Source organism: Meles meles, chromosome 9 (assembly GCF_922984935.1).
Source record: "Meles meles chromosome 9, mMelMel3.1 paternal haplotype, whole genome shotgun sequence".
NCBI lineage: Eukaryota > Metazoa > Chordata > Mammalia > Carnivora > Mustelidae > Meles > Meles meles.
In genome coordinates this window covers 56,107,874-56,129,387 of record NC_060074.1, presented here as the reverse complement: position 1 = coordinate 56,129,387, position 21,514 = coordinate 56,107,874, and the positions used below count along the sequence as shown (strand labels likewise).

General features: G+C 39.3%; 1 protein-coding gene and 1 pseudogene across 1 annotated transcript in view; both read left to right on the top strand.

The window, feature by feature from the left end:
- CCDC148 (coiled-coil domain containing 148) overlaps window positions 1–21,514 on the top strand; it is a 247,270-nt gene that overhangs the window by 187,724 nt on the left and 38,032 nt on the right. The window lies entirely within an intron of this gene.
- On the top strand, window positions 861–20,692 carry LOC123950863 (annotated as a pseudogene).

Sequence of the window (21,514 nt, the reverse complement as noted above, 5' to 3'; positions counted from 1 at the left end):
TGCCCACTGCGTGCATGAAATGATACTGGCTGCTGCTATGACTTAATATGGTGACCTAGAAGGAGGAAACCATTATTCAGAAAAGAAGGGAGACCCATTTATTGTGACTATGGCTGGGGAAGACAATGCACAATTATACTGTGTATGCAATTAATTCTAGTATACTTAGAATGCACCCTATGTAGGAAAACACAGAGGATTTCTTGGAATAGTGTAATTTTAGAGCTGAAGAGGACATTTGAGATCAACTAACCCAGTGTCCTCATTTTGTGAATGAGTACCCTGAGAAATTAAAATCACTTTACAGTATCAATCAGTGTCAGCAAGGAGCCAGAGACAACACAGTAATTTGAATAGGGAAAGTTTAAGATAAAGAATCACTAATTCTAATAGAAAACCTGTGTTATATAAAGAGATAAAGGGCACTTTAAAGAAGACCCCTGGGCTGAAGAAAGTTTCCCATAGAAGAAACGAATATGGATTGGGGCGCCCGGGTGGCTCAGTGGGTTAAAGTCTCTGCCTCGCTAGGGTCATGATCCCAGGGAGCCTGCTTCCTCCTCTCTCTCTCTGTGCCTGCCTCTCTGCCTACTTGTGATCTCTGTCTGTCAAATAAATAAAATCTTAAAAAAAAAAAAAAAAGAAATGAAAATGGAAGCCACCCCCACCCCCATGGTTAAGACTCAGACCTCATTGTTGAAAGCAAGGTTGTAGCTCAATGCATGGTGGAAAGGTTTTAAATGGGCTCAACCAGAACTTGTTCATAGTCACTGGGCAAGCAGGAAACGCCCTGCTTGAGTGTAGGAGGCCAAAGCTGGAAGTCAACCATTGGGATGCTTGCAAAACTCAGTGGGAATCTGACCATGGGAGTGCCTCTAAAATTTGATGGGAAACTGACCACCGGCTGCCATTGGAACTCCATGGGCACAGGGGCCATAGTAAGTTCCCCACACATGCAGCAGGCAGCCATATGGTAGGAGTAAGAAGGGGTAAACACTGGAACCAGAAAAGAAAGCCTCTTCCTTCTTCAGCATCTTTCCAGAACCCATTTCTAACATAGCTTAACATTGTGCCAGACAATAAATGGGTAACTGGCATAGTTATCTAGTTAGCTAGCTTCTGAGTAGATTTTCACAAGAGATAAATTAAGAATAGCTCTTTTGTTTCATAACAGAAATCACAATAAGTTTACTGTTAGTCAGTGTAAAAAACGTTGCCTGGAACTCTGTACTTTCTACTCAATTTTGCTAAAAGTAAAGTCTATTTAAAAATTACCCCTTAGGGGTGCCTGGGTGGCTCAGTCAGTTAAGCCTCCAACTCTTGGTTTTGGTTCAGGTCCTGATCTCATGGTTTGTGAGATCGAGTTGGGATCCGCACTCAGCAGGAATTTGCTTGGATATACTTTCTCCCTCTGACCGTTCCTCTCTCTCTCTCTCTAAATAAATATTTATTTATTGTAAATAAATAAATACAAAAAATTACCCCTTAGACTTATACATAACCTTGGAAGACATAACCATTTTATAGAACAAGTTTCGCTTTTATCAAGGAAGCTTCCTTTGTGAGGCGTGGGACAGTTATCTCAAACTCTAGCCAGCAAACTTGCAGAGTAAATCTGGAGTTCCACATAGATGCCGGGCAATTCCTAAGGATTTTCCGGATGAAACTTACATAATTTTCTAGGTATCTCAGGATTTTAGAGTTCAGTTTAATCTATTATGGAGACAAATGAGAATTCAGCAAAGCCAAGTCTCTAGGCTAAGAGGTGAAACAGCCAATGAGAAACCAGCCAAAAAGCACAAACCAAGATAAAAGTGGATACCAGAAGGTAGGTCATGCCATGGGTCAGAGACAAAAATCCCACTAAAGAGCAAGACAATGGTGGAGGTCAAAGGCTTGTTGGATAGTCTGAAGCTATGCTGGGGAATGGAGAGAGCCACAGGAGTTAACGGGGGTGGGGAAAATGAAGAGATATGAGGTCCCAGCATCTAGCAGACTTGCTTCTAATAGAATCTCCTCTCATTGCCAGGGAGTTTCTTTGATTAGAGAGCCATTTCAGTCTTTTGCTTCCTGTTTCAATAATTATCAAGATTAGCTGACTCAGAACTCCAATTGAAAAGAAGAAAAGGAAAATCAGATTAATCTGCATTACATAACAGGAAAAAATAGGCATATCACACATAGCAGAAAGAGTACTAAGGACTAGGAACCAGGGGACCAGGGTTTTAGTCTTAAATCTTCTTGGAATAGTGTATGACTTGGCTAAAACCATTCATTTAACCTCTGTGAGGCTCTGCTTTGTTCTTTGTAAAATTGAACTGGATAGCTTCTGAGGGCTAAGTGAGCTATGAACTTTTAGGGGTCTATGATCTATATGTTCAACTCATGTGAAATGTTGTAGATATGGATTGTTATGAGTCCAGTACTTGCATGCCAATGGAAAAATCAGTAAGGAAGGTCACTAAAATATCAGGATAATATGATATAACAAGACACAGTCCCCAGAAAGTTTTCGATAATGTAGATGAAAGTATTGTCCTCATTCTGTGACTTAGGGAGATGAAGTTCCAACATATAAAAACTGTTGGTTGCTTTTGCTTCTGGCAAGAACCAGAAGTTGTGTTCTTTTGTAACCACCCTGACACTAAGAAATTTGGATAATTGCTTTTTCTCTATTACTGAAATACAGTTAACAAATCTCATGTTTAATTTTTTAACCGGAGGCACATTTTTTTCTTAATATCAGAATAAAAGCTTAAAACAGTTTCCAGATCTGTTAAAAACACACACATGGCCTTGAGGGTTTAAAATTTTCTGTTTATTTTCTTCTTCTATGTTTTAATTCTAAGTATCTTGAAAACAATATTCATAAATTAGCAGATTGATTAGGTCTAACCAGAAGAAAATTCCTCTTCTTCAGGTCAGAAATGGTTAAGTATTGGCAGTTTCATGTGGTTCAACATAAAAAGATACAGTGATTCATTTTATTTATTAATTGTTTCCCTTCTCAGTTATGTTCTGTATTTTGCCCTCATTTTTAAAGTGTTTTATTTAAATTAAATTTAATCAACATATAAGTGTATTATTTGTTTCAGAGGTAGAATTTAGTGATTCATCCATTGCATATAACACCCAGTGCTCATTCCATCAAGTGCCCTCCTTAATGCCCATCACTTCCCCTCTAACAACCCTCAGTTTGTTTCCTATAGTTAAGAGTTATCTTATTTTATTGAAATTGTTTTTGCCAAAGTTTCCACTAACCTCCTCATTTCCCTATTTTCTTTCTGAACATGCTGGAGAAGTTAAGAGGAAAGGTTCTTTAATCAAGTTGTTGACATTAGAATCCTGGCTCTATTCTTTTTTTTTTTTTTTTTTAAGATTTTATTGATTTATTTGACAGAGATCATAAGTAGGCAGAGAGGTAGGCAGAGAGAGAGGGGGAAGCAGGCTCCCTGCCGAGCAAAGGGCATGATGCGGGGCTCGATCCCGGGACCCTGAGATCATGACCTGAGCCGAAGGCAGAGGGTTTAACCCACTGAGCCACCCAGGCGCCCCTCCTGGCTCTATTCTTTTTTTTTTTTTTTTTTTTAAAGGCAATCTTTTTTTTTTCTTTTTTTTAAGATTTTATTTATTTATTTGACAGAGAGAGAGAGAGAGAGAGATCACAAGTAGGCAGAGAGGCAGGCGGGGGTGGGGAAGCAGGCTCCCCGCTAAGCAGAGAGCCCGATTCGGGGCTCGATTCCAGGACCCCGAGATCATAACCTAAGCCGAGGGCAGTGGCTTAATCCACTGAGCCACCCAGGCGACCCCTGGCTCTATTCTTTATAGCGATGTGACTTTTGGGTCAGTTATTCAACTTCTCTGTGCTTAAATTTCTTTGTACGATAAAGACATATCTAGCGTCTACTTCTTAGGAGTGTTGGAAGGATTAAAGAGGTAGTGAATGGGGCACATATTAAATATAAGTGTTTACTGTAAACTGAATTTTTAAAACATGAGATACCTTCTAACAATAATTTCTCAAAATATTTAAACATTTTGGGGCACCTGGGTGGCTCAGTCAGTTAAGTATCTGCCTTCAGCTCAGATCATGATCTCAGGGTCCTGGGATCAAACCCTGCATCAGGCTTCCTACTCGGTGGGGAGTCTGCTTCTCCCACTCTTCCTCTGTGCTTTCTCTCTCTCTCAAATAAATAAAATCTTTAAAAAAATATTTAAGCGGGGCACCTGGGTAGTTCAGTGGGTTAAAGCCTCTGCCTTTGGCTCAGGTCATGGTCTCAGGGTCCTGGGATTGAGCCCCCGCATTGGGCTCTCTGCTCAGCAGGGAGCCTGCTTCCTCCTCTGTCTCTGTCTGCCTCCCTGCCTACTTGTGATCTCTCTCTCTCTCTGTCAAATAAATAAATAAAATCTTTAAAAAAATATTTAAGCATTTTAATATTTTCTTTTTTCTTTTATTATTTTATGTTAGTCTCCATACAGTACAACATTAATTTTTGATGTAGTGTTCCACAATTCAATTTTTGCATATAACGCCCAGTGCTCCATGCAATGCATGCCCTCCTTAATACCCATTTTAATATTTTAGTTAAAACATGTAATAATGAGGACACTTCTATTAAAAATAAAAAACATGAGGTTAAAGCAAAAGTGTCCCTTGATCACTACTCTCATACAATGTCTTCTCTAGAAGTCCTTTCTGTTATCAGTTGTCTATTGATAGATATGCATACATACTATCTCTATATACCTATATTAAAAAAATGAGTTTAAGACCAAAAACAAAAACAAAACCCAATATATTTTATAATATACTACTATTGTATTAGCTCCAACTGCCATAACAAAGTACCATAGACTGGTGGCTTAAACCATATAAATTTATTTTCTTATAGTTCTGGAGACTAGAATTCCAAGATCAAGTTACCAGCATGGTGAGTTTCTGGGAAGAATGCTTTCTGGCTTATAGACAAGTGGTTTCTTGCTTTGTGCCCATAGGTGGGGAGAGAGACAGTAGCTAAGATGTCTCTTCTTAAGGACACTAATCCCATCCAGAGGACCTACCCTCATGACCTCATCCAAACTTAATTATTAGCTAGGGCCTCATCTCCAAGCACTATCACATCGAGGGGTAGGCATAGTACTTCAACATATGAATTTTAGAGGGACACATTCAGTTTATAAAAACCATTTGGGTTTTAAAAAGCATCTATGTATCTACAAATTACCTATTACTATTAACTACTATTTATTGGTTACACTAGCAGATAAGGTTTTTGTGCCAGTTAGAAAAGGTACTCTGTTCTGGTGGCAAAATGCATAGATTCCCTACCTGAATAGACAAATTAGGAGAAGATGGGAGAACCATGGCAGGCAGCTTGACAAGCAGTGACAAAGCTGGATGCCATTCCCTATTCATACTCCTGGGCCAGCATCACCTTGGCAAAGCACAAACTTCAAAATGATATATTTTGCACCCCTGCAAATAGATGTACTTATTTTTTTAAAATAGTATGTATTATCCACATTTCTTCTAAAATTTAGCCATCTGGAACTTATTTCCAAGAATGATATGACTTAAGAGTCTGATTTCATTTTTTGGTCTAAATTGATAGCAAACCCTGTCAACACCAATTATTTAATGATTCATCCTAACCCACTGAGTTGAAATGCCACCTTTATTATATAGTATACTTCTAATTATACTTTCATATCCATATGGACTCTGGAGTAGTTTAAATAAAACTGATCTATATTTATATTTCTACATTGATACTGTGCTGTTTTAGTTAATCTGTTTTGCTATCTGATAGAGCAAGTGTTCACTCATTATTCTTTTCAAAAATATCTTAATCTTATGTCTAATTTCATTTTAAAAAATCCTGTTTGATTGTTTGCATTGCGATTTTGTTAGAGAATGCTGACATACATACCAAATTTAATCTCCAATCTAGGATCATCTTTCTGGAATAGCTCTCCAGTTCAAGTCTTCTCTTACTTCTGCAAAAGATTTCATAGTTTGTTTGTTTGCTTTCTGGTGAAGACTTGGAAATTATTTTGGAATAAGTAGAAATTGATGACCAAGAAGCTGATTCTAAACTTCTTTAGTAGCTGTGTGAGGAAAAGTGTATGAACTAGGAAGTGGTAGTGGGGATGCCGAGGTGACAGATGTTCATCAAGTATTTAGATTAGGTGAAATGTGATAACTTGTGTCATTGGGAGTGGAGTTTGAGGGAAGAACAGAGAAAGAAGCATGGTTCTGAATATTATTGTGCTATTTCTATCCTCTTAGGTTGAAAGCTTTAGTCAGTTTTCAGTCTCTTTTATTTTCTAATAAATTTATTTGGCTATGGGTTCCTTTTTTCTGTGTATCTTTGGCTGCATTCTACAAGTTTTGAAATCGGGTTTCATTATCTAATTTCTAAATAACTTACATTTCATTTTTGATGTCCTAACAATAAATTGGATGATACTGAAGTGTTTGCCAAAGGCAGGGTGACTGATAGTTTTCAATTTTTTCGACGTGTCTATGTTCCACATCTTTCCATAACTATGTGCAAAAATTTAGAATGGTTTATGGGAAGCTACTGACCTTGCTACCTTTTAAAAAAAGATTTTATTTATTTATTTGACAGAGAGAGATCACAAGTAGGCAGAAAGGCAGGCAGAGAGAAGTGTGGGGGAAGCAGTCTCCCTACTGAGCAGAGAGCCCGATGCGGGGCTCGGTCCCAGGACCCTGAGATCATGGCCTGAGCTGAAGGCAGAGGCTTTAACCCGCTGAGCCACCCAGGCATCCCCGATCTTGCTATTTTTAACATTAAAGAAATAATACCTCTTTATTGAAGAACAACTTATATATTACAAACTCCCTTGTTTTCAGTGTACAATTAAATGATTTTTAGTAAATTTGTATAGGTGTACAACCCTTGCTATAGTCTAGTTTTACATCATGATGTAAATGTTTTACAACATCCCAGGAAGATCTCTTATGCCCGTTTCCATTAATTCCTGATCCTACCCCCAGCCTGAAATGACCACTAATCTCTTTCTGTCTCAATAGATTTGCCTTTTCTGGCTATCTCATATAAATGTAATGCATCTGGGTTCTTAGCATAATGTTTTTGAGGCTCACTCATGTTATACCATGTATTGTTTTTTTTTTCCTTTTATTTCCAAATAGTATTCCATTTCAGCATTACTTTTTAGAATTTTTTAAATTTATTTGACAGAGATCACAAGTAGGCAGAGAGACAGGCAGAGAGAGGAAGGGAAGCAGGCTCCCCGCTGAGCAGAGAGCCCAATGCGGGCTCGATCCCAGGACCCTGAGATCATGACCTGAGCCGAAGGCAAAGGCTTTAACTGAGCCACCCAGGCGCCCCTCAGCATTACTTTTTAAATCTGTTTTGCTAGGGCAATATATATTTTTTCCTGTTGGTGAGAGATTAATGTATGCAGGATGATTAACCAAGTAGGGATCAAGATTTATATAAAAGTATGATATGAATTCTGTAAAAGACTTTACTTTGTACTGAGGTCAAGTATTTACTTATACCACTCCCAAATGTGTGAAGAATAATAACTGATTGCAACTTCTTTATGAGACCACTTCCTGCAGGGCGGTGAAGAAAGATGAAAACTTTTCAATTAAAAGTCATCTCAAGCACTTTCATTTCAAAATTATCTCATTTTAGATTATCTCTACCCATTTAGTGGGGTAAAATACCAACTCCAGACTGGTCAGGTAGCCTCCTTCAATGGAAGGATGTAATGCATAGTTAGCCTATAGGTTCTGACACCCTTCAGGGTCCTCATTCCCCTATGCAATTTCATCCCATCCTTCTATCTCCTCAGGGGACAAGGAAGTACTATCCAGTAGAAATATATGCTAATCACACATATAATTTAAAATTTTCTCATAGCCACACTTAAGGATGTAAAAAGTGACAGGTGGAATTGGCTTTTTTTTTTAAAGACATATTTATATATTTTAGAGAGAGAGCTAGAGCAAGAGAGCACATGAGCAAGCATGGGGAGAGGCAGAGGAAGAGGGAGAATCTTAAGCAGGCTCCACATCTAGCAGCACAGATCTCAAAGGGGATGTGATCTCACAATCCTGAGATCATGACCTAAGCTGAAATCAAGAGCCAGGCACTTAACCAACTGAGTCACCCAGGCACCCCTATGATTTTATTTTTAAGTAATTTGTACATCCAAGGTGGTGCTCGAACTCAAAACCTCGAGATCCAGACTTGCATGCTCTTCTGACTGAGCCAGCCATGTGCCCCTTTACAGAGCATTCTTTATGTGAGATATGCACAGGGAGGAGAAGAAAACATCATTGCTTCCCATTACCGTTGAAGGTTGTGGAGTAAATAAGCAGAAATTAGATCATCCTTTAATGCACGGGACCCTCTCTCCTCTTATCATTATGACATTTTGTGACCACTTATTAAAATGTTAGAAAGAAGTTTCTAACTTCTCTGAAGTTCACTCTCTGAAGGGCAGCTAACATATATTCTCCTTCCATATTTGCCAATTATTATTTTTGCAAGGATGGATGTAAATCTGACCTTTCACTAATTTATAATCATTGTTGTTCCTTGCAATTTAATGAAAAAGCCTGCCTTTCCCACTTACCTCCTTTGTAGTAACTTTAACATATTTTAATTTTTAACTATATGCTCTGGAGGAGAATTTAAAGATTTCTAAAATAGACTTCCTTGGCTAAGTAGCTCCTCTGGATAACATTTCTTAACCAGAAGACTGAATGAAGCTTGCATGACCAACAGATGGAAGGTAAGGATGTAAGAACTTCATTGGTCAATGCTAGTGTAACACTAGAGCCCCAGTTGCATTCTTTGCTAGAACAGAATCACCTGGGACGTCCTGAAAGTCCTGATGCCTAGACCAGGCCCCAAACCAATTAAATCAGAACCTGTGGCAATGGGATTTTGGTCCCAACAGTTTATGAAAATCTTCAGGGGATTCTAAAATGCAGTGAGGTTTGAGGACTATTATACTAGACCTCTTTTTATACTTTTTGAAGTATGGACCCAAATCTTCTATTGGATTCTTGAGAAGACCCCACTTTTTGTAGACCTACCCCTGAATTTTTTTCTTCTGATCCTATTCCCTCATTAGAGTAGTCCAGGGAAGTCATGGAAATGAAACATATTCATGGAGGAGTTTATCAATTCAAGAATCCTCTGCAAGCAAAAATCTTGCATGTTTCTGTCTAAGCAGATGTGTATGTGTTGCATACATGTGCATGGGTATGTGTTTAGTGGAGAAATTATTAGTTATTTAGTTGTTTAGTTATTTAGTTATTGTTTCCAAAAGAAAGGACTTTTTCTATGTTGCAAAACAGTACATATTTGGGGGTTCCTGGGTGGCTCAGTGGATTAAGCCGCTGCCTTCGGCTCAGGTCATGATCTCAAGGTCCTGGATCGAGCCCCACATCGGGCTCTCTGCTCCGCAGGGAGCCTGCTTCCTCTTCTCTCTCTGCGTACTTGTGATCTCTCTCTCTATGTCAAATAAATAAATAAAATCTTAAAAAAAAAAAAAAGAATGCTTTTGGGGCACCTGGGTGGCTCAGTGGGTTAAAGCCTCTGCCTTTTGCTCAGGTCATGATCCCAGGGTCCTGGGATCGAGCCCCGCATCGGGCTCTCTGCTTGGCGGGGAGCCTGCTTCCTCCTCTCTCTCTCTCTGCCTGCCTCTCTCCCTACTTGTGATCTCTATCTGTCAAATAAATAAAATAAAATCTTAAAAAAAAAAACAGTACGTATTTGAAGTTTAAGATGGTGATGACCATTTAGGAAGGAAGAAACTAGAGCCAGCTGCCTTCCTAACACTAAATTGGCTTTGTTAATCTAGTGTGTGTTTGGGGGTGCTTGCCAACAGCAGGGAATTGACAATTATTGCATTTTCTAAGTAGTAAAACCAGATGTTTCTATTTTCCGTGTCTTTTCTTAACAATATGCAAAATTCAGCATGTTGTATTGGAAGACATTAAGGACATTTAAAGTGGGTTCACAGTCTAATCTGTGATTTTTAAAGAGTATGTTTATTAGGGTGACTTCAACAGAAACTTTACAAACATTTGTTATGTTTTTGCTTCTCAGCAAGAGATTTCCCCAAATTAGTGGAATGCTCTTGTTCATTAAATCTCTGTCAACCAAATCTCCATTCCAAGTAGATGTGCCAAATGATGCTGACCAAGGATCACCGTGAGGCATTAAACAAATAGAGTTCTTAGTAAGACTGTCTTTTTTGTCTTTTAAAGGATATTAGAAATGTTTCACAAATTAGAAATTTAAAAGACTGAAATAGAACCCACTGGTAGCCAACATGCTATTTTCCAACTCATAGAGGTAATTCTGTCTAAAAATAATAATATTGAGAACCTGCTCATCAGTATAACATAATGAATTATGACATGTATGTGTGTGTGTGTGTTTTCATACATTGGAACATGAATACACAGATTATTTGGACTTAATTGTAATGGTCCTTGAATGAATCTTAGCTAAGCAAGCATAAGAGGGAGGCTAAGAAGTTTATGAACAAAGCAATGTACAGTAATTTTAATGTGAAAATAAACAAGCAAGCTTGTGCCAGTGGGCAGACGGAACACCAGCTGGGCAGAGATGGCTCAGCTAAGGGTCATTGTAGAGGTCTTGGATGACGATTTATCTCCTGATCATCAAGTCCAGCTTTAGATTTATGATCCTTACCAAACCACAACAATCAGAGATCATCTTTTGTTTAGTACTTTGGGTTGCTTTAATTTATTGTTTACAACTTTGATTTTTGATTTTAGAAATCTTTGCTCATTAAAAAACTACAGGATTTCTACCATATGCCACGTTTATCTGTCTGTCACAGTTACATGCTTAGGACATAAAGTGGAATGTCAGCAGGTATGTGTTTGGTAGAGGGCTGGCAATGTTCAGAACCCCTGATAATACATTTTTTATACAAAATGTGCATTATTGCTTCCTTTTAGTACCCTTTCAGCATTATTTGTCCTTCGTATGTATGTATCAATGAAGTGACCACAGATGCTACCATTTCAAATAGAGTAGCTAGATGCTGTGGTTTTCTCAAGAATCACTTATCTCATATTCTCTCCGCAGGAACACAGACTTTTATCTTGCCTTATTAATTATTACTTAATTAATTGTAATTATTAATGAATGCTACAGATATTAAAAAATTTCTTAGTGGGGATTGGGTTGTTTTGAAACTGCATTGCCTTTCTCCCATTCAACATTTGTACCAATATGTAGAGGCAAATGATTTTCCATGTCTTTTCTACAGCAAAGAGATGCAGGTCCTCTGATGCCCCACACAGTATTTTTGAGTGAGGGGACAATCACTCTTTAGGTTACTGACGTTTTTATTGCTAACTCCTTAGTTAGGGAGTTTTACTAAGGACTTTCAGGTAATGAAATACTGACCTATTAGGCATAAACTCTAGGAAGATTTTCTAAAGCTATGGGGCTAGGTAGGCAGAAACTTAGCAAGCATGGTTAAATGAAGGATGTATAAAACCATGGGCTAGGAGAAATGTAATGGTAGCTTTCACAAAATAACACCACTGTAGTGGATACAATATAGCTTCAAGCACTTGTTTATCCTTCCTTCCTTTGCTTGGAACTACTCCTGTAAGGCATGCACACAGCTATCAGATGATATTAAATAGTAATTACTTAGTGAAAGGAACATGTTTACAATCTAGGTTGTGTTCTTATTTTATGTATTTAATAGGAGTTTTACAGAGTCTTGTAATTTTAGAGCTGGGCGGAATCTTGGAAAGTACCTAGCCCAGCCTTCTTGTATTAACTAGGGTTCTAGTTTGCAAACATAAGAAACCATTTCTGCTTGAATTTTGCAATAAAAATATTTCATATTAAGATAGCTTACAGAATCAGTTGCAGACCTGAGCTTAGAAAATGCTTGGGAATAACTGAGGCTGGGAAGATAAGAAGAGTCAAGGCTGTCCTCCAGCTCCCAGCACAGAATCATCCCAGCAAGTCCAGCCACTGACCATCAGATGCCATGGCTTGCGCCTCCTCCTCTGCCATATCTGGATTCTGGACATCCTAGCTGGCAGTGCTGCTTTTAATCATACCCCTGCCTTGCTGCTCTGCCAGGAGCCTTCACAGTGTCTCCACAGGCCCTGCTTTAAAAAAAAATTATTTATATGTAATGTATTATTTGTTTCAGGGGTACAGGTCTGTGAATCGTCATTCTTACACAATTCACAACACTCACCATAACACATACCATCCCAGATGTCCATCCCCCAGCCACCCTATCCCGTCTACTCTCCTCCCCTCCAGCAACTCTCAGTTTGTTTCATGAGATTTAGAGTCTCTTATGGTTTGTCTCCATCTCTGATTTCATCTTGTTTCATTTTTTCCTCTCTTCCCCTGTTATCCTCTGCCTTGTTGCTCAAATTCCACATATCAGTGAGATCGTAGGATACTTGTCTTTCTTTGATTGACTTATTTTGCTTAACCTAATACCCTCTAGTTCCATCCACATCATTGCAAGTGGCAAGATTTCCATTTTTGATGGTTGCATAATATTCCACGGTATAAATATATACACCACATCTTTATCCATTCATCTGCCAATGGACATCTACACAGGCCCTGTCTCTTTGTATCACCGGCTTCCAAGTGAAGCACCTCTGGGCTGAACTCGGGTCAAATGCTCACGAGCTAGCTGCAAAGGTGGGAAAGCAAGTATCTGACATCATTTTATAGATTTCTTCAAAGGAAGGAGGGAGATTCAGAAGCTGAGAAAAGAAAAGTAAAAAAAAAAAAAGAAGGTATCTTACTATCCATAACTGTAGTTGGCAAAATCAACAGCCTTTTCTTTTTATACTACACTGCCAAAAAAATTTCCTTCCACCTGACACTGTGATTCATAGATATAACTCTAAGAGATATCTTTTTGCCTTATTGTCCTCTGGTTTTCTTATGATCCATCCAAATATTCCATGACCTATGGAATAAATTTTAGTTTACTACCAGTAAATATGTCTTAAGTAAAATTATAAGGAAAAGAGAGGTGAAGAAAGCAGATAGAAAACTCGTATATATACAAAATGAATTCAGGATTTGGGATCTTTTCTTGGGCTAGTGATCTGCAGTGTGATCCTCTCTCCTGATGCTGGGCAGTGGTGGTGAGCTGCAGCTTCCAGTCAGCCACGCAAGGGTAAACGACTGATAGATACACTTATACTCATACAACCATTCCTTTTTTCACTTTTAGTACAGCATTTAATAAATTACATGAGTTATTCCTACACCTTTTTAGAAAATGGGCTTTGTGTAAGACAATTTTGCTCAACTGTAGTCTAATGCAATTATTTTGAGCACATTTAAGGTAGGTGAGGCTAAGCTATGATGTTTCGTAGGTTAGGTGCATTAGATGCATTTTCAAATGATAATATTTTCAACATATGATGGGTTTGTTGAGATGTAACCCCATTGTAAGTCAAGGAAGATCTGTATTTATATGTATGTATATATATGTGTGTGTATGTGGCAGATGACGAACACCTTCAGTAAACAGTCAAGATGATAATTCAAATTTGCGATTTTTCTTTTCTACTAAGCATTCATTACATTTGCTCTTTGCTTTCAGCCAGCATCTTGGGTGAGGTTCTTTACCCAGTGGGTTGATTTACACGGGCTTGTATATGATAACTTTTACCACTGGCCATGCAATACTGGAAGGTATCCTAGGAGCTCCCTCGATTCCATCTCCTTCTTGCCTCTATTAAAAAAACAGCATTCCTATTTCCCTCGGATGCCAACTGTTCCACCACTGTAACTTCCTTTTCTACCTGCTTACTTAGTGGTATGATAAATCCCAAAGGCAAATATTTGCATCAGCTTCCAATTCAATGTAACCATTGTTATCCTCCTGGTGACAGTATTCAAAGTTAAAACCAGGAGAGATTAGGGTTTCAGGGATGGGAAAAAGAGATTTTGGAAATGGGCCTTTAGGGCCAATAATGAAAAGCACCATTCCCTCTGTATGTGATCTGGCTGTGTTGAGAAACAGCACAATATATTGGCCACTACTTTAGATCAAAACTACCTCCTGTAAAATAGCACCCAAGCTCACGAAATACTGTCTCACAGCTATGATGTATCTGAGTCTTCAAGAAGCCATTTCTTTGTTCAATAAGAACAGCAGCATATGGGCTTCAGCCCACTGCCTTACTTCTTACACAGTTAAGGGAGTTCCTTAGGAAGAAGCATCATCTAGTGGGATGTACTAGGAGTGCACCAACAGTGCTCACATGGTATATAGGGAAAGAAAATCCAAATTCTTCTTGCCTTTCCCATTACAGAATGAGTGTGATACAATGTTATAACCAGCTAACACTGTCTAATTCCCCTGGTGTATTTTACCCTGTCAAGGGCTCATACTGACAGCAGCCAGATCAGTCTTGATAAGGATAAATTCATGTACCTGAGCAATGTATGTTTTGTTCCCACCTCTGGGAGAATTTTATTATGAGTCCATTGAACAAGTACCCATTTGCCAGGGAAGAAAACTAACACACTTACAGCAGATCATCTCTTCTACCTAATTCTTTAAAACCACTCATAAATTATTCCCACAATTTGAACCAGTTCCATTAGGTCCATCCACATAATCTCTCTGAATCTTCCTATCACAAATCCTCCAATCATATTCCTTCAATATCCCTAACCAGCTGACCAAACCATTCACTAGTGTCTACAAATTATTAATTATTTATTCATTTACTTAAAAATATTTGAGTACCTAATGTGTGGCAGTCACTAGTCCTTAACCTGAGTTGAAGTGTACACTGAGACAGTCCTCTTGAAATTATACCCACATGGAAGATTTCACTTTTTTAGCTTGTTTTAGGGAGATTTCAGAGCAGTGCTATCCACCATAGCTGTCTAATTTTGTTTGGGGCCAGTATTTGTGTAGACCTGGCTATATAACTGGCTCATTTCCCCTTCTCCAGTCAACTAGTTGTTGGGAATGCCCCTTGGGCCAGATGTGTGTGTTGAGGGAGGGGTGTCAGCGTGGACAGTGACACACCTGTTCGTACAAATTATCTGTCTTCTGGTCATGCTCATGCTCAAGCTCAACCCACTTTTGTTTCATTAGTCTGTGCTGCCAGTCACGTTCAGCTTTATGGCCGGGTGTCTCAGATAGCATCCAGCTCATTATGAGTAGCTGGAATCTCATTGTCACCCGCTGTCTTAAAGTCAAAAGTCCAGTTGATACTCATCCTCGTCTAGAAAAGGTAGATTAAAAAATAATACCTATCTCATTTGGATTTTTATGAGAAATTAAAAAGTTAAAACTTGGAAGCCGTTACAAGATGCCTACCACATTGTGCCTGCTTGACAAATGGTAGTTACAGTAATTATCATGGTCCCTCAGTAAACCAAGAGCTAGTTCTTCAAAGAAAAATCACAACTTTCAAAGAAGCCCTGAGTATGCTGTTGAATCCTGAAGATCTCACTAGCCAAGCTCCATCGAACATTCTGATCATCCAAAATACTTCAGTGAATCCATGGTGTCATGGAGCCAAGTGGCATTGCTGTCTGCACTGTGGCTTAGATCAGCGGGACAGTTTTCTTTTTATTTGGCCCCTTTTCAGAACTGTAGCTTTTCAGGTCACCCACTAAACTGACTAGAGAGGCATTCTCAAATGCTGATTTTGCTGCTTTGTAAATCCAAAGAGTATCACCCAGCATTACAACTTTTTTTTTTTTTTGAAGTGGAAAGTAGTACCACGTGTCTTTTACTTTGAACTAGAATTAAGAAGATCTGTATTGAAATGTCTGCCCTATACTTCCTGTCTCTCTGATCTTAAGCTGGTTATTTACCTCTCTGAACACCCCACATGGTTGTTATCAGATCAAGGGAAATAACAGTACCTGGATTAAAATACTCACTTGGTAATATTAGTTCCCCTCCACACTCTGCTCCATACTGATAATGTTTAACCAGATGTTGCCTGGCTTTGCCACATGGATGTCTCTCTGGCACTTCAAATTCTCCATGCCCCAGATCAAGCTGTTCATCACCCCTTCTAATCTGTTCTTCCTCCACTGTTTCCTTTCCGGTAAAGGATACCACTACTCACTCCACTGCCTAGGTGACTCCTCCCTCTCTCACACTTCACGTTCTCATAGCCAAAGACTTAGTAAGTCCCATGAATTTACCTTTTGAATATTGATCCCTATGGCTATCCTGATCAGCCTACTATTATCTCTCACCAGAATTAGGGCTCTAACTTCTCACTATTTCATCCTTGCCTGCAATGCAAACACATCCAGTCACGTGATTCTGCTACCAAAACCTCTTCAGCGGTTTATCTTCACACTCTTGACGAAGCTCAGATGCCATGATATGGCTTATGAGATGACCATGGTCAGACTACTTCATCTTTTACGTCCCACCTGACTCCTGTGCGTCCTACTCCTTTTTGGACTACTACACTCTATCAGTTCCTGAAGGACCCAGGTATTTCTTTTGCCTCCACTGGCTCTTCAAACTGTTTCTTCTGAGAACACTCTTGTAGCTAATTTTTATTCCTTCATGTCTTGGCTCAAATGTGATTTCCTCAGAGGACTTCTCTGGCCCCTAAACAAGGTTATGCCTTCTTTTTTTTTTAAGATTTTATTTATTTATTTAACATACAGAGATCACAAGTAGGCAGAGAGGCAGGCAGAGAGAGAGGGGAAAGTAGGCTCCCCACTGAGCAGAGAGCCAGATGTGGGGCTCGATCCCAGGACCCTGGGACCAGGACCCAAGCCGAAGGCAGAGGCTTTAACCCACTAAGCGACCCAGGTGCCCTGGTTATGCCTTCTTAATACATGTTCTCATGGGCCTGTTGTGATGAACTGATGTTCAACCACCCCGTAACTTACTGGCATGGGCTAACAATGATGTTATTATTATGCTTATGGATTCATTGGGTCAGAAGTTTGGACACATCCCAGAGAGGATGGCTTGTCTCTGCTCCATGATGTCTGGACTATCAGCCTAGAAGGCATGAATGGCTGGGAGTGACTTGAATGCCTGGAGCTGGAATACTCTGGTGAATTCCTCTTTCATTTGGGCCAGGATGACTAGAAAGCTGGGAGTAGCAGGAAACTATCAGCTGGAGCTCTGCCTGGTCTCTTTCTGAAGCTTGACTTCTTCAAAGCACACTGGGCTCAGAGTAGCTGGACTTCCTACAGGGTACCTCAGGGCTCCAGAAACTCATCTTTCAACATACAAGGCAGAAGCCACAGGACCTAGAAATCACATAGTGTTATTTCTATTTTATCTATTGGTCAAAGTAGTTATAAGCCCAACCAGATTCAAATGAAGGGAATTTAGCCCCAAACTCTCAACAGAGGGAGTATCATATAATTTGTCATCATGTTTATTTTTTTAAGAGATTTCATTTAATGAGAGAGAAAGCACACACAAGTGGGTGGAAGGGTACAGGAAAAGGGAGAAGCAGACTCTCTGCTGAGCAGGGAGCCAACTTGGGTATGGGGTTGGATCCCAGGACCCTGAGATCATGGCCTGAGCTGAAGGCAGACACTTAACTGACTGAGTCACCAAGGCACCCCCGTCATCATGTTCAAAGACCATCACAATGCCCTATATCCAACACCCATATTTTAATTGTAATTACTGATTAGATTTTTCTTTTCTAATTAGATTTTTATCTTTTCCAACAAATTATAATTTCCATGAGAAAAGAATCTGTGTCTATACCATAATATCCTCATATTTGGCACATTGTAGATGTAGATAACACACAGTCTCAATAAATAGTCATTAAATGGGAGAATGCATATAACTAGCATAAAGCACTATTCAGGGAATGATAGGGCCTCAATTTACTGTAGGTGAATGAGCCACACTGGTCTTTGTTGTGGTTAAACTAGAGGAATTGGAATTGCCTCACTCTTATAATTATTTATCTTTGCCTCTTTTTTCTTAAGAAGAGTACCGTTTCAAAGTGTCAGGGCTAAGTGTTAAGTGTCATAAATCTTAAAAATTACCTAGTTCAATGATTTCAATTTTTGAGTCTTGTGTCCACTAAGCGTCATACACCCTAGGTATGTGTGTATCTCCAGATACTGAACTTGCTATCTTCTAGAGCAGTCCGTTTCATCTTTGGACAGCTATTGAATTTTTTTCTTTCCCTCTTGTTATTTCTTTAGTTTTTGGTAGTAAGCCCAGCTCTGTCTCAGCTTCCATACATTAATTCTCCTTCTATTGCTTGAGAGCAAGTGAAAAAGTCTGAAACTTCTTTCCCTTGACAACCATTTAAATACTAAGGAAAGTTATGTATTTCTCCTTCCCTATCTCCATCTCCATCCTTATAAGCCCTTCCTTTTCATAAGCTCTTCTTGGAGAGGTAGGTTTTCAACTCATTTGTCATTTGCAGGGAAGGAGGGGATTAGGGGAAAACCTCACTGGCCAAAGGGACCCACCATGTTTAAGCACATGTCATGGCTCAGGGTCACTATGGAAATATTATCAAAGGATAGAAATTATTGTAAGTAAAAGTTATTACTTAGGAAGTTATTTGTGTAAGTATCTAAAATACATTTATTTAAATAAGACAAGTTTACGTCTACAGGCAAACTAATTTGATTGCACAGAGGTGTTAACATGACAAAAATCTGCCATGGCCAGAGTAGACAGTGGATGAGGTGACTTCACTTGCAGAAGGAAATAAATGAGAAATCATCTAGTTCCAGGTGGATCCTGGGCTGATAGACCAAGATTCTAGTTGTTATTACCTACATTATGACTTCTCCTAATTACACTGATTCCTAACTTAGAACAAGCCTTCCTATTTAGAGGAGCTGATGGACTTCTTGAATCTTGGAGGTCTGGGAAGAGATTTACTATCTGTTTGATGGTTTAAAAGCACAAAGCTGCTGAGCCCTGTCATCCCATTCAAAGGAGCCCCTTTCCTTTACCAGAGCTAAGTGAGGCAGCTAAAAGGCAGCCAACACAAAGGCACAATTGTAAGTTTTTCCCTTTTGTTTTCTGGGTTGAACCACATCTACCCTTCTCTCTACTTTTTGTATTGTCTGTAAGCAAAGAATATTTTTTACATTTTTAAATGGCTAGGGAAAAAAGATCATGTTGTGTGAAAACTATATGAAATTTCAGTTTCTGTGTCCATAAAGCAATGTTTTATTTGAGCACAACCGTGTTCATTCATCTGTCTATGGATGCTTTTGTATGCCACAATGACACATATAACAACTGTATGGCCCACAGTGATAATGACATACAGTGACTATATGAACAATAGGCTTGAAATATTTATTCTCTCACTCTTTAAGAAAAGTTTGCTGATCCCAGGTCTAGTGGGATTGTAGAAGGGAAGGGCATTAATGCTGTTGTTTTTTGCAAAGTATCCTTATGTATTTGGGTTCTATCCTTAACTAGCATCTAGATAAATTGAATTGGAATGAAGGAAAGCTAGGAAAAGCTGACATTCTACTCAATCCAAAGCACCATCCTTTCCTCTGAGTACATTCTTTTTTGTCTATTCCCTTTCACATTAAAGCACTTAGAGCTCTAGGTACACTCTGCCCCTCTGCCAAAGCAGAGCACAATTAAAACTTCTTTCCAGCACAAACATCTTAATTAATCTTGCCCAAGGTGACAAAGTATTTTTGCATGTGTATGTGGATCTCTTTTAAAAATCTATATTAAATTCATGATCCTCTTTCTCTTTTTTCTCCACCTCTAACTTTTTGATAGGATTTCAAATTTAAGGACAAGTTGCAAAAATGGTACAAAGGAATTTCTACCCAGATTTATGAACTTTTAGTATTTTGCCCGATTTGCTTCATCACTTGTACTCTTGCTCTCTCTCTTTCCCTCCAGCCCACCCCTCACACTGCAGTCTGCCATACGATTAGAAGAAAGTTGCAGGCAAGCAGCTGGAGTTGCTGTGCTTCAATTCCCTCCCCAGCCCTGTGTCTCCAGGCTCCCTGCTGCAATGATCTTTCTTAAAAGTTTCTTGCTGCCAGACCCAGCTGAGGGGCTCTGTGCTGCACAGCAAGGCATCCCAGCACCCCTTACCTTGCTGAGAGCCGTCTGTCTTGGTTAGATGGCTCTGGATTAGGACTCTCACAGGAATACCCCACCAGTAGTGTCCAGGGACCTAAATGCCTATCCACGAGAGTATTTGTATGTTATGGGGAATGCCAAATCTGGGGAAGAATCAAAAGAATCTGTTGCTGAAGAGAAGATAGTGATGATAATGTTGAACCTCTTGCTGAATTTAGATTTGTGCCTGGTGATAAATCAGCAATGTTCACTGCACTGTGTGAATGCCAGGCTTTGCATCCAGATCCCGAGGATGATGATTCAGATGATTGTGATGGAGAAGAAGAGGATATGGAAGCTCAGGAACAAGAGCAGGGTGACATCCCTTCATTTTACACCTATGAAGAAGGATTATCCCATTTAACAGCAGAAGGCCAAGACGCATTGAAGAGATCAGAACGAATGTTTTCTCAGTCTTTGCGCAGCCTGTATAACATGGCTAGAGTCTGGACAAGATTCAGTGAGGGACTATGAAGATGGGGTGGAGGTAGCTACTACACTAACAGTTGCTGGACAGTTCGAGGATGCAGATGGTGATCGCTGAGAATGATTTATGCAGCTGTGAGATTCTACTCCTCACTGTAGGAAAGAACTGGGTGCCTCTTAATGTGGAGTCGGTGCTGACTAAAGTCTTTTTGCTTCTCCAAAATTTATCTGAACCAATTCTTTTTTGAGAAAGACTATACTGAGACAAAAACTTGTTGCCAGCAGAAGAAACTATGATCTTTATTAACAAAGGTGAATTAACCAAGAAGGTATTTGTAGTTTATCATCTACCACGAAACTTTCTGTGTATAGGTCCCCTTTGAGTAGGCCTATACTTCCTGCCTTCACTCTAGGGATCTTCTATAACCTCACAGGTCTGCACGTTGAGAATGCACAGGCGTTTGAAGGTGTAGGTAGACTGGATGGGAAGAAGGGAGGCTGAGTCCAAGCTATACCCCTGTACAGCCTAAGCATTCCCTCACACCTTAGAAAGAAAGACAAAAAGATCTCAGAGAAATCCTGGCCTCTGCTCATTCTTCACAGTGGTAAGGGTCTTCTCACTAACTGGGGACCCTGGTTAATTCACTCAGGCATCTTCAGGGAGCCTTTTGGGAAACATCCTAACCACATATACTACCACTAACACAAGTGCTTCTGACTAGCTTTTACTCCTTTTGCCATGTGTCACCAGTCTGTTTTGTTATATTATATATTATATATATATATTATATAACCTGTTAGGTTATATTCTTTAATTTCTAACCTCTTAGGTTGGTTTCCATAACAACAGTGAAATTGGGATGAAGTCCTCAGAGTACTTTGGTTGATAATTGTCTTGTCTTTGTAATAGTTTAACAAATTTAGGTTTTCTTAAAAAAAA